The sequence below is a fragment of the Tiliqua scincoides genome, chromosome 5, assembly GCF_035046505.1.
Source record: "Tiliqua scincoides isolate rTilSci1 chromosome 5, rTilSci1.hap2, whole genome shotgun sequence".
Taxonomy (NCBI): Eukaryota; Metazoa; Chordata; class Lepidosauria; order Squamata; family Scincidae; genus Tiliqua; species Tiliqua scincoides.
The window spans coordinates 85,794,353-85,809,941 of NC_089825.1; the positions used below are offsets into that span (position 1 = coordinate 85,794,353).

A 15,589-nucleotide genomic window follows, 5' to 3' on the forward strand; every position below is an offset into this window, starting at 1 on the left:
ACCGGGCCCTGATGGCATACACCCAAGGGTTATTAAGGAATTGAAGAATGAAGTTGCAGATCTCTTGACTAAGGTATGCAACTTGTCCCTCAAAACGGCCACGGTGCCAGAAGATTGGAGGATAGCAAATGTCACGCCTATTTTTAAAAAGGGAAAGAGGGGGGACCCGGGAAACTATAGGCCGGTCAGCCTAACATCCATACCGGGTAAGATGGTGGAATGCCTCATCAAAGATAGGATCACAAAACACATAGACGAACAGGCCTTGCTGAGGGAGAGTCAGCATGGCTTCTGTAAGGGTAAGTCTTGCCTCACAAACCTTATAGAATTCTTTGAAAAGGTCAACAGGCATGTGGATGCGGGAGAACCCGTGGACATTATATATCTGGACTTTCAGAAGGCGTTTGACACGGTCCCTCACCAAAGGCTACTGAAAAAACTCCACAGTCAGGGAATTAGAGGACAGGTCCTCTCGTGGATTGAGAACTGGTTGGAGGCCAGGAAGCAGAGAGTGGGTGTCAATGGGCAATTTTCACAATGGAGAGAGGTGAAAAGCGGTGTGCCCCAAGGATCTGTCCTGGGACCGGTGCTTTTCAACCTCTTCATAAATGACCTGGAGACAGGGTTGAGCAGTGAAGTGGCTAAGTTTGCAGACGACACCAAACTTTTCCGAGTGGTAAAGACCAGAAGTGATTGTGAGGAGCTCCAGAAGGATCTCTCCAGACTGGCAGAATGGGCAGCAAAATGGCAGATGCGCTTCAATGTCAGTAAGTGTAAAGTCATGCACATTGGGGCAAAAAATCAAAACTTTAGATATAGGCTGATGGGTTCTGAGCTGTCTGTGACAGATCAGGAGAGAGATCTTGGGGTGGTGGTGGACAGGTCGATGAAAGTGTCGACCCAATGTGCGGCGGCAGTGAAGAAGGCCAATTCTATGCTTGGGATCATTAGGAAGGGTATTGAGAACAAAACGGTTAGTATTATAATGCCGTTGTACAAATCGATGGTAAGGCCATACCTGGAGTATTGTGTCCAGTTCTGGTCGCCGCATCTCAAAAAAGACATAGTGGAAATGGAGAAGGTGTAAAAGAGAGCAACTAAGATGATTACGGGGCTGGGGCACCTTCCTTATGAGGAAAGGCTACGGCGTTTGGGCCTCTTCAGCCTAGAAAAGAGACGCCTGAGGGGGGACATGATTGAGACATACAAAATTATGCAGGGGATGGACAGAGTGGATAGGGAGATGCTCTTTACACTCTCACATAATACCAGAACCAGGGGACATCCACTAAAATTGAGTGTTGGGCGGGTTAGGACAGACAAAAGAAAATATTTCTTTACTCAGCGCGTGGTCGGTCTGTGGAACTCCTTGCCACAGGATGTGGTGCTGGCGTCTAGCCTAGACGCCTTTAAAAGGGGATTGGACGAGTTTCTGGAGGAAAAATCCATTATGGGGTACAAGCCATGATGTGTATGCGCAACCCCCTGATTTTAGGAATGGGTTAAGTCAGAATGCCAGATGTAGGGGAGAGCACCAGGATGAGGTCTCTTGTTATCTGGTGTGCTCCCTGGGGCATTTGGTGGGCCGCTGTGAGATACAGGAAGCTGGACTAGATGGGCCTATGGCCTGATCCAGTGGGGCTGTTCTTATGTTCTAACCTTCTCTTTCACCAGTTTTTTATACATTCAAAAGATCCATGCAGCACATTCTTAACATGTTGTTTGTACATAGTTGCTTATCACTAGTATATATCATTAACTATTTTACTTCCTTCCAGGAGGAGGGATTATAGGTTATCTGGTCTTTTTTTTGGTAGACTAATAATATCTCCATATCTCTGTTACCTGGGGTCCTTCTGAGGTCTCCCAGGAATGATATCTAAAATCAGTCAATGCCCCCACTGAACTGTTTGATGGGCTTAGCTTAGTTTCTTCTTGCAGCCCCTTATATTCTTGCAACACAAAGCTCTTCCCTAAATTTTCCATTGTCTACTCAACTATTTGTGTTTGCTCCTGAGGCAGCAGGAGTCATTCCTTAATTTACTTATTAACCCTTTTCGGGAAGAGAAAGGAGGAATAAGGGATTATCCTGCTTCCCAGCCTTTGCCCTTTTGGTATTACAGTTTATGATGGGGTCTCTCTCTAATGACAGAATACATTTCATTCAATTTGTTTTATAATATACTCTCACTTCAACACCAAGCTGCTAAAAGAGAGAAGAACACATTACTCCAGTGCAATGTCTTTTCTAGTGGCTGTTGCTGGTGTTTCTTCAGCATCTTTTTAAATTATAAGCCCCATTTGGGACAGGGGACCATTTAGTTACAGTATTCTCTGTAAACTGCTTGGTGATCTTTTTTGTTGAAAAGCAATATATAAATATTCTTATTAATAAATATTATATTGCTAGATTAGATAGACGGATCCAACTCAAGAAAGCCTCTCAGACCAAGGCAGGAGAGAAATCAGAAGCAACAATAGCTGCTCCTTTGAGACATGTCAAATTTTACTTTGTTTCTGTTTCAGTTTAATTGTTAGAATTAATGTTTTTTTTAATGCTTTGTTTCTCTTTTTTGGTTTCCTTTTTACATACTATGATACTTTGTACATTTATTCTGGAACTTTGTTAAGCTGCCTTGGGCATTTGCTTCTGCATGGAAAAGGTAGGGTATAAATTTCTCAAAATAAATGGCTGCATCAAGCAGGGGGTTGGATTAGATGACCAAGGGACCTTTTATCCCTAGCATAAAAAGAGCCCCACTGGATCAGGCCACAGGCCCGTCTAGTGCAGCTTCCTGTACTTCACAGTAGCCCACCATACACCTCAGGGAGCACACAAGACAACAAGAGACCTGCATCTTGGTGTCCTCCCTTGCATCTGGCCTTCTGACATAGCCTGAAATCAGGAGGCTGCACATACAATCATGGCTGGTAACCTGTGATGGACTTTTCCTCCAGAAGTTTGTCCAATCCCCTTTTAAAGGCATCTAGGCCAGGTGCCCATCACCACACCCTGTGGCAAGGAGTTCCACAGTCTAATTACATGCTGGGTAAAGAAATATTTTCTTTTGCCTTTGATCCTAATAATCTCTGCTCAGACAGGGAGGGCAGGTGATTCCTGGAGATCTGTTTCCACACAACAGAAAGTCATGCCACTGCTTGCATCCCATCATCACCTGGGGACTGAGAGCCCAAGCCTATGCCTGTCTACTCAGAAGTAAGTGCCATTATAGTCAATGGAGCTTACTCCCAGGAAAGTGTGGATAGGACTGCATCCTCAGAGCCCAAGCCTATGCCTGTCTACTCAGAAGTAAGTGCCATTATAATCAATGGAGCTTCCTCCCAGGAAAGTGTGGCTAGGGGTGTAGCCATAGGGTGCTGGCTCCAGGGACTTCAGGTCAGCCAGGCCATGCTCTCTCTCCCCCATAACCCAGAGGCAGCCCTGCCCCCTTGGGCCACCATCAAACCCCCCCCCCTGCCCCTGCTTGAGGAGCATCCTAAGTGCTGAGCCTCATCCTCCTCCCCCTCCCTCAGGCTAAGACAACAGCGACAGCGGTGACGTCACACACTGCCCGGAACTCAGCTGGGTTTCCAGCACAGCGGCAGGAGGAGCGAGCCGAACGCGGAACAGCCGGGTGAATAATAAAACCAGCGGGGAGTCCTGATTGGCTACCCTTCCTCGGAACTCGCAGGCGATTGGTCAGCGGCGGAGAGCAGCGCTGACTCTCCGGCGGAGCGGAGGGAGGCGTGACGCTCCTGGCCAGTCGCTGGGGCAGGGCTGGGAGCGAGGCGACGGGAAGCGCTTGAGCCGGGTCGGCCCCAGCAGCGGGCGAGGGACGCCGGGCGGTCTGCGAAGGTAGGCTTGGCGGGGCGCGAGCCACACGCAGCCTTGAGGAGCAGGGCTTGCCTTTGACTCCAGCTTGCGAGGAGAGGCACCGTCTTTGCTAGAGGAAAGGGTGCCTCTGGGCATATGCAGAGTGCTTCCCCTTCTCTGCTTGAGCACCCATAGCTACTTGCTAGGAGAGGCACAGTCTCTGCTAGAGGAAAGGGTGCCTCTGGGCATGTGCAGAGTGCTTCCCCTTTGCTTGAGCAACCATAGCTACCTTGCAAGGAGAGGCACAGTCTCTGCTAGAAGAAGGTGAGCCTTTGAACATGTGCAGAGTACTTCCCCTTCCTGTATACTTGAGTAAGCCTTGCTAGATTGTATCCATGTGTAGATGAGACAGTAGCATATCCTGGTGACTTACTTCCTAACAGTGTCTGAGCCCAAGCACCTCTCCTTTCAGAGATCAAGAATATATGGGAAGAAAAAGTTCATCAGGGGTTGGGGGAAGACCTATGTGTGGAGAGGGGGCAGATGGCAAGTTCTGTGGAGCTACACTGTGTAGTACTAGATGGGGGTAATGTTGTGGATGTTGGGAAGGTCTTGGCTTCTTCAGGTGTGCCAGTGGAGAACAGCTTTGAATGTTGGAGGGAGTGATGTGGCCCCAGGGTGACAGATGTCATAAACACAAAAGAGAGCCAGGCATCCCAAAGTGTAGGACATCCAAGAAAAATGTAGGACATGACAAAATAAAAGCTAAAAACGCTCATATATATTGATTTCATATGGTTAATTTAAACACTACATTGCTTATTATTAAATTTAAAACTATATTACTTATGATTTATTACATATAATTTATTAGTTACAAGAAGGCTATGTGCTGCCTGTACAGACCAACTCACAGGGAAGAGGAGGACATTTAAGTTCTTCTCCAGGACACCAGGCTGAAAAAGAGGACATGTCCTGGAAAAAGAGGACATCTGGTCACCCTGTGTCACCCTTCTTGTGTGGGATCCTGTGAGGTTCTCTTCTGAGGGCCTTGGTGGTGTGGGGAGGTGCACCGATATGAGAAGGCAGAGCCTTTGGTTGTAAGAGGATGATGAGGATTTGTAAGCGGTCTGCTGACCACTTAAGAGCTGGTGGTCTGAAAGAGTATGCTGTGTGCTTATGCCGTGGGCTGTGGCTACTAAATATTAGGAACTCTGTTAAGCACAGTGGTGGATAAGTGTCTGTGGAGTCATGGAAATGGGAAGGATCTGTGTGTCTATACAGATGAGTGGTGAAGTTAAATGGAAGATTTCTTCCTCCCTCCCCTCCCCCACACAATAGCAAGAATGACTGCTGAAATCTCGGCGGGCTCTCTGGCCATAGAGAAGGGCATGGCATGGATGTGTGTGGGGATGGCTTACCACCAGCCATGCCCTGTCATTGTCAGATGGCTGGAGGGGGGGGGGGCGCTATTTTTCCATTTGCTGAAAGTGAAGACGTGGAAAGCCCTTGTCTTTTTCTGTTGTAGTTCATGTAGCTGACACAGTGAACAGAGTGTCTCTGAACTCAGTGCTTGCATAGGAACTGAATTTTTGTACAACTGCCTCTTGCCTGCCAAAGGGCTGTGAAGATTCCACCCTTACTCTCACCTCAAAGTGATGTCACAGAGCGTTGACCCCACTTGGTGGCAGTTTCCACCAATATAGATGCTGCAGGCTAAATTAGGTGCTGGTGCACAGCCAGCAAGGCAACAGGAAGCTACTGTTTGCACAACCATCTCAGTAGGCCAAGCCTGGGGGAGGGTTGCACTGTGGTGCAGAAAACTCCTCTGCAAAACAGAGCCATTCAGAGGCTCCTGCCTGACGAGACCTTGAAACCACAGCTGATAGTTACCTTTCTGTTTTGAAAGGTAAGCCTCCGCTCTTGCCCTTTGGTAGATACTCGGCTTCCACTCATACTCTTAGCCCTGCCAGGCTTGGGGGTAGAAAAGAGGGATGTGTTGGCTAATGTTCAGAGAATCTGGGATGCTTAATGAAACTTGTGATTCCTCAGATTACCTTGAAAACCTTCTAGCAGCGTGGGGGACATGATCTTTCACCAGAGTGCTCAAATCTCTCCTCCCCAGTCAGGGGATTTGGGCACAAATCCTATCCAATTTTCCAGTGCTGATGTAGCTGTGCCAACAGGGCATGCATGGCATCCTGCAGTGGGAAGGGGGGTTATCACAGAGGCCTCCTCCAGGTAAGGGAATGTTTGTCCAGTCTCTTGTAGGTTGAGGTGCTTGCTTCCTCAACATCCTTCTCTTTATGCAAAGCATCTCTGCTTCTACCTTCCTGGTTGGAGGAAAAGCCCAGAAAGGCTTTGGAAAAGGAATATGAGGACCAGCAGAATGGGCTGAGCTCTTGCAAATACATGTGGCTGTCCATCACTGGAACAGCCTGCCTTTGTGCATTTGTGAGCTCTCCCTTGTTGGAGATTTTTAAGCAGAGGCTGGTTGCCTGTCAGGGATGCTGAAACTGCCTGTGTTGAGCAGGGGGTTGGACTGGATGACCTCCATGGCACCTTTCAGTTCTAGGACAGTATATGATGCTAGGAATGTTCTGCTGTGATTGCCAGTTGGTCACATTGCTATTAATTAATTATTAATAATAATTATTATTAACAGTATTTATATACTGCTTTTCAACTGAAAGTTCACAAGGTGGTTTACAGAGAAAAATCAAATAACTAATGGCTCCCTGTCCCAAAAGGGCTCACAATCTAAAAAGATGCAAAAGAACACCAGCAAACAGCCACTAGAAAAGGCACTGCTGGGGTGAGATGGGCTAGTTACTCTCCCCCTGCTAAAAAGAGGAGCACCCACTTGAAAGAGTGCCTCTTACCCAGTTAGCAGCGGTTTACTTTACTGCCTCTTAACATCTCTGATAAACACCACAACTTCCATAATGGTGACTGTGTGGCCCAAAATGATCAGGGACATAAACTCAGTAAGCTGTTTGCTGAGAACAGTTTCTCTTTACTCGCCTGCTGCTGTTGCAGTAAGTCAATTTTACGATTCCCGGCTGTTGCTGTTCTCCCAGCTGGCGTCTACAATGCCAAAACCATGGTGCTGTGTTTGTCTCCAGTCAGGGTTCATAGAGACGAGGTGTGAAAGAATGACATCTTGTTTAGGACCTTGATTTAAAAGATCAAGACAGCTTTTCTGTAAGCATGAACTGGCAGCAAGCCTTGGCTGTGTGAAATAAACTCATTTCAAATAAACTTGTGAAAGGTCACACATGCAAAACAACTTTGCTTCCAAAATTCTTTGTCAGAACGAGTGGAGAGCAGACAGTCCATTTGACTTGGGGGTGGGGGAAATTAGATTCATGAAATCTGACTTTATTAGAAACAAATTTTGGACTCTCTCACAGTCTGCCAACTTCCAAGATAATAGACTTGCCTGCAAGTTGGGAGTTCTCACAAGGGGTCTTTTGTCGGAGAGGTAGCTTCAGTGTGTAGAATGTATTGACTGTGCAAAGTGAGGCCTTTAACCCAAAGGCTTTCCTCTGTGTCTGAGTTGTTGGAATAAGATTTGGTACATTCAGAGCACAATTTTGCGCTTCAAGTTCGCACACCAGTCTGAACCTCGCATCTGTTTTCAAATGGAAGGAAACATGTAAAAGACGGTATCTCCCTTGAAGACAGAGACAGCAATCTGTAAGTTGGTGTGTGTGTTCAGGATGCAATTGTTCATTTCATGTTCAAACCAGGACTTCCACCTCTGTGCTTGTTTTCAAGACAGCAAGACCTCTTAAACAGCAGTAGCATGTTTTCAGATTTAGTGAAAAATCAGAGGTTTTCTATTGCTGGTCAGAACAAATGCTTGTTGCTGGTATTCTGTGCCATGGCTAGAGGGAACAAAAGGTTACTAGTGTTTCCTTTACAGCAGTGTTTCTCAAACTGTGGGTCTGGACCCACTAGGTGGGTCACGAGGCAATTTCAGGTGGGTCCCCATTCATTTAAATATTTTATTTTTAATATATTGGACTTGATACTCCCATGGTATGTGACTGCATTTAGGGAAATGTGACAGACCTGTACTTTTAACAAGCTACTCTGTATATTCTTTTAACAATGATAGTCAATGGCGCTTACTCCTGGGTAAGTGTGGGTAGGATTGCAGCCTACGATTGTTAAAAATTTCCTGCTTGATGATGTCACTTCCGGACATGACATCACTTCCAGTGGGTCCTGACAGATCCTCATTCTAAAAAGTGGGTCCCGGTGCTAAATGTGTGAGAACCACTGCTCTACAGTATTATGATGGTCTCTTGTTCTCTATTGTTGTGGTTCTTGAATTTGTCCTTGATTTTATTAAATTGTTTTACTGTATTAAGTATATTTTGTTAGCTGGTTTGGGATCCATTGTCATGGCAGACAAGATATAAATATAAATACTAATAACAACCTAATTCCCTTGTTGAGTCAGAAAAACAGTCTATCCTGAGCCTTATTCTCAAGAGGTGGAAAACCCGGGCTGTACTACTACCGATTTCTGGTAGAGGCTCCTATGAGGGACTGTTTCTCCATTAAACAAAAAAGATTCCTCTGTGTAGAAAACTAGCGTATCAAGGAGAAGTCTTTTAGCTTTCTGTTTATTTTATTTTAAAGATTTCTATACTGCCTTTCCTATGGTCAAGGTGATATACAACTTAAAAATGAAAAATAGTACAACAGATGAAAACATATGAATAAAAACTTTAAAAGCAATAAAAATGATTCCGCAGCTGATTAAAAATAACATTGACATTAAAAGCAGCAACAGTACCTATAGAGGATAATAAAAGGTCCCTTGGAGGTTCCTCCTCCCTCCTCAGATTCCAAGTGAAATAAATTTTTAAACCCGACCAAAAACCATTTAAAGACAGGCCTGTCCTAAGATGTTGTGGTAGTTGGTTCCATAGACATGGTGCCACAATAGAGAAGGTCCTGCACCTTGTTGCCATCCCCTTGACTTCAGATGGTGACAGTATCCTAAGTGGGACACTATCTGATGATTGTAGTGGGCATGGAGGATGATTGAGGGATTTTTATTTAATTTTTTGGTATTCCATCATGTGAGTCCCCAGTAGTAGTCTGAAGTGGTATAGCCCATACCCAAGTTACCACCTCAGTGAGAAAACTAGCATGCTGCTTGTACCAGATTCCAGATCATTGCTGCTGGGAAGCCCATGAGCAAGGCATGAAAGCTACAGCCACTCCTGTTGTTTGTTCCTCAGTAATTGTCACATAGAAAGAGTGCTACATAAATATGATGATTTGTTGTTGTTGTTCCGTTCCTAAATTTGCTAGCATGGGGAGCATCTGTGTCTTACAGCCCAATTGTATTTAACTTTTTAACTCTGATGCAGCTATACCAACAGGGCCTGCGCTCCATCCTTCAGTGGGGGGCAATTGCAGAGGCCTCCTCAAAGACAGGGAACAATTGTTCCTTACCTTGGGGCCGCATTGTGGCTGCATCAGAGATGGGAAGTTGGTTAGGATTTGATTGTTAGTTGGGTTGTTACAAAATGTGGCTTCTCCCCACTTTCTCCATTCTTTAAGAGAGTAGATTTTCATAAACCTTTATAAGTTTGGTCAGTTTCCATCTCTAGATCCAAACTGCTCTCCTCACCCTTGGGCAAGGCATCAGCCCCAGTGATTTGGTTAATGTAGCTCAGCAGTTTTCAACCACTGTTCTGTGGCACACTGGTGTGCCACTAATGGTCCACAGGTGTGCTCTGGAGTTTGGGGGAGAGTTGTTTTTTAATAGGGTCATTGGGTATATGAGCCTCCCACCAGCAGCTTGGTGCCTTGTCAATTATCAAAGAACTGATGGTGTGCTTTGACAATTTTAGCACCTTATCAGTGTGCCATGAGATGAAAAAGGTTGAAAATTGCCAATATAGCTGATTCCTCTCTTGCTGGCCAGGGTGACCATATGCTTGGATATGAAACAGATCTATTTCAGGTTTGTGCTGGGTGCCTCTTCCTTGTGTTCCAAGTTTTCTTCAAGTAGCTGGTCTGTTTAAAATGGGTTAAAAGGGTTAAAAGTAAAATGTTATCTCTCTCTTTTTCTTTTTTGGCAAGGGCAGCTTGACATGTTAACCAACACAGATTTTCTTCTTTGGTGCATCCTGTTCCCTCTGCTCTGTGTTGGTGTCAGTTGTTGTCCCTGGGCTTGTATTCCTGATCATGACCCCCTTATTGGGGAAACAGACTCTATGACTCGGATCAGACATAATGTACAGGAAACACTGACTTCCTACTGTAAGAACAAGCTTTGCAGAATTGTGGGCTTGCATACTCCCTCTCCTTCCTCACCTCCTTTGCTTTCATGTTAAGAACAAACCACAATTCTGCACTGCATCCAAAATTAGGAAACCCAGTTTAACACATTTCTGCCCAGCCCACAGGTGTGCACATTTGGTCCCTGTTGCGTATATGCAACATTGGGCAGAAATGACTTAACAATCATTAGGACAAACCTAGATATCAAGCTCTGATCAAACCATGACTTGATATCCTGGTATGTTCTAACTCTAGTTAGTGAACAAATGCAGTTTCCCTGGTTTGTGCAAGTCTTGTTCTCAGTTAGGTAAACCATGGTTTCCCCTTATGCCTGAACCTTCCTTTTGCTACCTATTTTCTACTTCTGCAGGTTCTTACAGCTAGCCTGATGGATAGCAACATGGTAAATTTGAGCTCTTTAGGACTTTTAACTCTAAAATGTGAGAAGAACTTGAAGAAACAGTATGATACTCTGGATAATATGACCATGACGTGGATGACATTGTCATTTGAAAGGCTTGAGGAAGCTGTTTCCACATACGTTACAAGTGAAAGGTTTCTGTATGCGCCAGGGATTAGTCTACCCTGCTGTTTTTATTTCCTTTTACAATCTTCCTGTTCAAGTAGGTTTCATAGTCCATGTCTCATCCTGTTTCCTCTTCTGGTTTCTTCAGGATTCTCTACTGCAGTGTTCTCAAACTTTTAGTACAGGGACCCATTTTTTAGAATGAGAATCTGTCGGGAGGACCCACCAGAAGTGACACCATCAAGCAAGAAAATTTTTTAACAATTCTAGGCTGCAGTCTTACTCACACTTTCCCACAAGAAAGTTTCATTGACTATCATTGTTAAAAGCATATACATAATAGCCTGCTAAAATTACAGACGCATAACATTTCCTCAAATGCAGTCATATACCATGGTAGCATCAAGTCGAATATATTAAAAATAAAATATTGAAATGAATGGGGACCCACCTGAAAATGGCTCACAATCCACCTAGTGGATACCGACCCACAGTTTGAGAATCACTGCTCTGCTGTGAATGTTGGTGCTGTATTAAACAGGTATGTCCCCTGGAGTTGTTTCAACAAACACTGCACAGTACCCCGCACCCCTTCTCTTCCACTATTGGTCCCCTATTTTATTTTTTTCTTAATCTTGTGGTGAGCTTCATTGGAGTCACCATTACTACTAAGGACCCAGGATGTATAGAAGACCCACTGCTGACTGCAGGGATCCTCTATCTCTTTCCGTGGTGTTTGAGTGAAATGCAGTAGTGGTTGAGCAGCTGTCTTGGAGTCCATCCAGGTAGGAAGGGGCTCAAGGAAGGCAGTTTGCCAAGAGCCCCTGAAACCTGGATCACACATCTACTCAGGTCTGGGGGGAAAACTAGTGTTCCAAATTCCTAACCATCAACCTTCATTTTAGGAAACAAGCATTGGATGCTTAGGGGATAGTCCTGCACAAGCTTGTGTAAAAATTTCAGCGTTAAATTTCTGGAATTAAGATGTCTTTCGAAATTTTTTTCCAGCCTGAGTCCTTCTAATTCCTGCCAAGCCACAGGAACCTTCCTCCTACAGTACTGAGTCAGACTCTTAGTCTCCCTCTTGCAGTTGTGTCAACACTGACTGACAGTGGCTTTTCCAAGTTTTCAGATAGGAATTTTTCTCTGCTGTACCCAGAGCCGCTGGGGGTTGAAGCTGGGACTTTTTGCATCAAAGCACATGCTCTTCCACTGAGCGGATGCCCCTCCTTTCCTTGGTCTCACATAATTCCTGGCTGTTGTGTGATGCTGTAGAGATGGCTCAAGCCCTCCCTGACCATTTGCATACACCCAAACGTTTATTGGGGTCTGTAGCTCTTTGTATGCATATCTTTTTAAACGTTCTTTTGCTAGTGCAGTGGCCATCAACCTTTTTTGTGCCATGATCCTAAATAAAAAATATGAGACTGGAGGACCTGACCACCAGTCCCACCCCTTACCCAGAACACAATCCGCCCACCCCTTGTCCGTCACTGATCACCACCACCTGCCCTGTTCCCCCTACTTCTTGTGTCTTCACAACTCTGTGAGGTAGCAGGGCTGGCCTTAGGAGAGGGCCAAGACAGCAAGAACAGGCTGTGCAAGATTGTATCAAGAACTTGGTTTTCAAAAGGCAGTACCATTATTGGTTTGGATCCAAGCCTTCTCTTGCACAGGCTTTGAAAGGTAGCCACGACACCCCAAATAAGGCTTTACAACCCCACTGGGGTCATGCCCCACATGCTGAAGAACACTGAGCTAGTCTAGTGCATGATTCACTAACCCTGCAAGGAGAAGGTGTGTCTGTGTATGGAAAAAATGTAAATAGTAATGTGGGGACCAAGGGGTTAGGACAAAAAACTAAAATGTTAGCAACAACACCAGTGTGTGCAGATTTAGATTAAAATTACTAGGGCTTTCGCACAATGAGAGAAGCCATAGGCTGCAAATCTATACACACTTACATGGAAGACTGTCCAGTTGAACATAATAAGACTTACTTTTGAGTACACACTTATAGGATGGCACTATTGATCAATTAATCTTATGTTTTAAGTGGCACATATTTGCATATGAATGAAAATAGTTCTGAAGAAAAAAGATGTTATCTTTTTGCTTATAGTTGATACACATACATCACAGGCACCATCTTGGAAGAGATTTCCCTCCTACATGAGAAAGGAGGAGGGAGAATGCTTTCTCTAAGATGGTCCCAGCCACCTGCATTTTTTGTATTTATTAAAGTAGTTAATGGCTCAAGGTCAAGTAGTGGCTCAAGGTCACCTGTTTAATCTAACCAATTAATTGTCTAAACGTTGCAGCCCCAATATGTATCCGCTGGCTTTTAGAATAGGGTACAGCAGAAATCTCCTGTATCAAGGAAAGGAATGTGTCTCTCATCTCAGAGAGCAACAGCTTCCTCATCCCCTCCCTTTCCTTCGTGCCAGCCACTCTTGCCCAAACACTCTTGGGAATTTGCTTTCCTGTGTGCCGGAAGCAAGAATGTTCCTTAATGGAAGAGGATTACATTTTTTAAATATACAGGCGCAGCCTATTTATCTACGGATTTTTTATCTGCGGATTTGTCTCAACGCAAATGGGGTGGGGGTACTGAAAGTCACACGCACTTTTGCCTTCTTTGCCCTGCGCTGGCATCTCACTCCCTTTCCAGGCAGCCCAAAATACTGCAAAAAGGCTCTGCCTTACCCAGGCAGGGAATAGCCCTGGAGCCGTGGAAGAGGTTCCCCTTTTGAAGGAACAGTAACACTCCTGGAGCCCCTGAGCCAGCTGAGGCTGAAGAGGGGGGCGGAAAACCCTGTGTAACCAGAACATGTGCAGCGAGGTGGAGTGCTCTCTCTCTCTCTCACTCACGGGCAGGTGTGGTAGCAACAGAGGGGATTGCTTTAAAAAACCCAGGGAGTGTTTGCCGAATTCCCCCCTGGTGCAGGCAATTACGACACAAGCAAGCCATCCCACCAAGCGAAGCATGAGATTTAGCCTACAATTCTCTCCACACTTTCCTGGGAGTAATTGGCTGGAATGGGGCTTACTTCTGAGTAGAAACGCGTAGGGCTGAACGCTTAAAAGCTCAGCATTCCAACTGTGAAAGAAGCTGGGCAGCTGGTAACTGGGAGGGCTCAGGAGGGGGAGGAGAGGAGATTGCTTTAAAAAAACCCAGGGAATGTTTGCCGAATTCCCCCCCCCCCCCAGATGATGCAGGCTCTCCTGCTCCAGCAAGCCTTCCCAAGCAAGCCTTGGAGAGGCAGGTGAGGGTGAACAGAGAGCCGGCTTACAAGTCCCAGAATGCTCCGGGGCAGAGGAGCTTCCATGATGGTGACCAGGAAGGGCTGCAGGAGCAGCAGCAGCGAAGAGGAGGAGGAAGACCTGCAGTGCTGTTGGGAGGCTGCCTGGGACACAGAGGCCGAGGCTTCCCAAGCAAGCTCAGAATTTCCAGCAGTCGGGGGCAGAGCAAACTTCAGCACCCTCTATGGGAACAAGTTCTTTGACCTTCTCTCTGACTTGCAGGAGAAGACAAAACTACATAATACTAAAGAGTTGTATATTATTCCCATGCAAGCCATATCACAAAGCAACATGAAATGGTTCCTCTGTGTATGTATGAGAGAGCATGAGCGCAAGCGAGGGGTAGGAAGAGCTATCCAGTTCAATACAGAGGTGAGATGTACATTGGTTTGATGTGTCATTTCAAGAACATGACTATTCAAGGTTGTCATTGCTTTGTCCCACGTGATCTCTAGAATGCCCTGTTCCTGAGCATGTTGCAAACCACTAAACCAGTGATTTTTCAACCTTTTCCGTCTCATAGCACACTAACAAGTTGCTAAAATTGTCAAGGTGCACCATCGGTTTTTTGACAATGGGCAAGGTGCACTGTGCTGCCAGCGGAGGTCTCGCATCCCCCAATGGCCGTACTAATAAATGACCATCCCCCAAACTCCTATGGCACACCCTTGGAACATGGTACGCTAGTTGAAAATTATTGCACTAAACTGTGGAAAAATTGAACAGAATGGTTGCACCAAGTGCCTGCCAAGGTTGTTTCAAAGATTCTTCCTCTCCATGGTATGGAGGGGAGGGCTAGGAGCTGGGGAGCTTCCCTGGCAAAATGTCTAGCATTCTCGACGAGCTTGGTTAATGTGCCTGCTGCGAATTTACCAGTGTCCTTTCTCAGTGGAATACTGCTGTGGATGTTGCCGTAATGTAGCATTACCTAACCTTCTGTTTGCGAGTTAACAAATAGAGGCACACTGTGCATTTGTGCAAAGAAAAAAGTTTCCCTCACTCTTGTGTGTAACAGGTTTTATGCTTTGAGCGCAAGGGTCAGAATGATCTGCCCTCTCTGAAACCCTCCCCCCGCCCATGCTTGCCATGCGGTCATCACAAATCAGGGACATGGGTGCCTTTGGATTAGAAGGTGCCCAGAACAGAGCTGTGATTCTGGTGCAGTGGTCAGCCTCCTCTAGTAATTCTGTGACATCTCTACATCAAGACTGATTGAATGATTCAAGACTGATTGACTGATTGCAGCTGATGCCATGGAATTGTCTGGCTCTAGCTGAGGTTGGTTAGCCGAAGGCAAAACTGTAGTCACGAAGAGACCCAGAAGGCACCTTTCTTTATGGGTGGGTGTTCTGGGCTCATAGGAGCGTTCTAGTTATAATTTTTCAAGGCTATTAGTGCGCCCCAGCATATATTGCTGCAGTCCTTAGGCCCCGGCTTACAGGGCTGCATATGCTGAGTCATAGTTTGTCTCCCAGTGACTTTGTACCTCCTTACAGAGAGTAAGCATTACAATTTTGGATGACTGAGCAATCTAAAGCTACAGGGTATGCCCGTGTCCTTCCTTTGCAAAGTGCAAGATGTCCACAAAGTGTTGTATAATTTGTTAGTTTTCAGTCTAATCTTCCTCCAAAGAA

At 45.6% G+C, this 15,589-nt stretch overlaps 1 protein-coding gene across 3 annotated transcripts in view; it reads left to right on the plus strand.

Moving 5' to 3' along the window:
* The first annotated feature begins 3,768 nt into the window (after nt 1–3,768).
* STAT3 (signal transducer and activator of transcription 3) overlaps nt 3,769–15,589 on the plus strand; it is a 45,747-nt gene continuing 33,926 nt past the window's right edge. For all 3 annotated transcript variants that reach the window (XM_066631352.1, XM_066631354.1, XM_066631353.1), the window contains exon 1: nt 3,769–3,856. The gene's annotated coding sequence lies outside the window, so the exon portion shown is untranslated. The remainder of the gene's footprint in view (nt 3,857–15,589) is intronic.